This window comes from Nymphaea colorata, unplaced genomic scaffold, assembly GCF_008831285.2.
Source record: "Nymphaea colorata isolate Beijing-Zhang1983 unplaced genomic scaffold, ASM883128v2 scaffold0640, whole genome shotgun sequence".
NCBI classification, from domain to species: Eukaryota; Viridiplantae; Streptophyta; class Magnoliopsida; order Nymphaeales; family Nymphaeaceae; genus Nymphaea; species Nymphaea colorata.
This window is the reverse complement of record NW_022205146.1, coordinates 11,276-12,915: the sequence shown is the minus strand read 5'-3', so window position 1 is coordinate 12,915 and position 1,640 is coordinate 11,276. Positions and strand designations below refer to the sequence as shown.

The window sequence follows — 1,640 nt, the reverse complement described above, 5'->3', positions numbered from 1 at the left end:
ATAAATAACCTAAAGTTTCCCATGACAGTAGCAGTGCTTGGCAGACCTAATGTTGTCGACATGTTCATATGAGCTACAACCTCCCTTCCTCTTTAGATAGTTCTTTACATATAGTGCTGTATATACCTCAATATGTTTCATAAAGCTCAGTTTTTGCTAGAAATTTGTTAATTTCCTTTATTGATGATTCTTTTGTATCTATGCATTTTTTAGATTTTATTGATTAATGTTATGTGGTTAGTCAAGGTGTGCAAAGTCAAAACTTCTATAGGTGAATTGTGATTTAGGAGAATAGGGTGTTTCTGGTTCTTGCATACCGTCAAATTCATAAGCTTAACTTACTAGTTTGGGTTCTTATGATTGTGTGTCAGCTAAAAAGTTTGTTTCAGGTGGTTAAGTTTTTCCATATTGTTGGTTGTAGAACCATTTTTCCTTGTTTTCGTTGACAATTCATGAAAATGTCCTGCAGTGGCTCATTGTCTTTGATTTTGAATAGTTCTTTTTCCTGCTGTCTCGTACTGATATGCTATTATTTGCAGATTTATCTTCTCAATTTTCAGATTTTCTATGCACTCTTTTCTGCAATTGTTGGCTTCTTGCTTGGGGCAAGTGATGGTCTAGCGAGGTATGCTGTTCATCTATTTATCTTAGTGTGGTAGTGTTTAGCTTTTTGCTTGGAAGTCATGAGTTTTGCTTGGTTTTTTGAGATATTGTTGCTCTAAGTTGATATTTTTACACCAAGTTATTTTATGTGTCTGAAATAATTAATTTATAAATTTTAGTATGGTGTGCTTGCTTTATTAATTTTCCTTCCAGATTGATAATCTGTTGTTCCTTCAACATTTTCACTTTCTGGTTTCAGATTCATTCTGTTGATGCTGTTCATGAGCTTTTTGAGCAGTTTCCTGAAGCTTTCATGAAGTATCTTCATGTGCCAACCAAAGAGTAAGTGCTCACTACTCAGTCTTCACATTTAAATTCATGTTTCATTGCATGACCAACCTTCTTTTCTGCATTTTAGTGCCTAGTCTTCCTTTGCTTACCAAAATACTGTTTGTGGCAGGAGTTCTTTTTATGCTTCCAATCAGGTGAGTTGACCATTATATTTGGAGCGTTGTGATTACGTATTCTTCTAATTGAATTTATGCAATCTTTGCTGTTATATTTAACACTTTTTATGAATAAAGATGGAATGTCTATGATTCCACATGTAATATGCTTCAATTTTTCCACTTGGTGTGTTAGACTTATCCTTTATTTTGTGTATATCATTGAATTGTCTGGGATGCTTAGGAGCTTTCTTTATTGCATGTTACTTGAAAACATCAACCATGCTTTTATAAGGGTATTGAGAGCTTTGTTGGTAGCTATGTGATACGTGGAGATGCCTTGAAGGGTTTCACATCCATAATGAGCTGGCTGGACTTAGGTTATACTTTATGCTTGGGGCCTATTTTGATATATATATATATATATATATATATATATATATATATATATATATATCAAAATAGGCCCCAAGCATAATAATTTGTATTCTGTTTGAATTGCAAGTGTCTTTATTGTATTGTTGAGAGCTAGAGATGCATTTAGGTCATCTTATTTAACTCTTTTTTTTTAGACTTAAATATCTTTTAGTG

The 1,640-nt window shown here is 33.0% G+C and overlaps 1 long non-coding RNA gene across 1 annotated transcript; it reads left to right on the top strand.

Annotated features, from left to right (window-relative positions):
* Positions 1 to 476: 476 nt before the first annotated feature.
* Positions 477 to 1,315, top strand: LOC126409598 (uncharacterized). The gene is made up of 3 exons (XR_007572253.1): positions 477 to 625; positions 863 to 945; positions 1,064 to 1,315. It is a non-coding gene; the product is annotated as an uncharacterized LOC126409598 (long non-coding RNA).
* Positions 1,316 to 1,640: the final 325 nt, after the last annotated feature.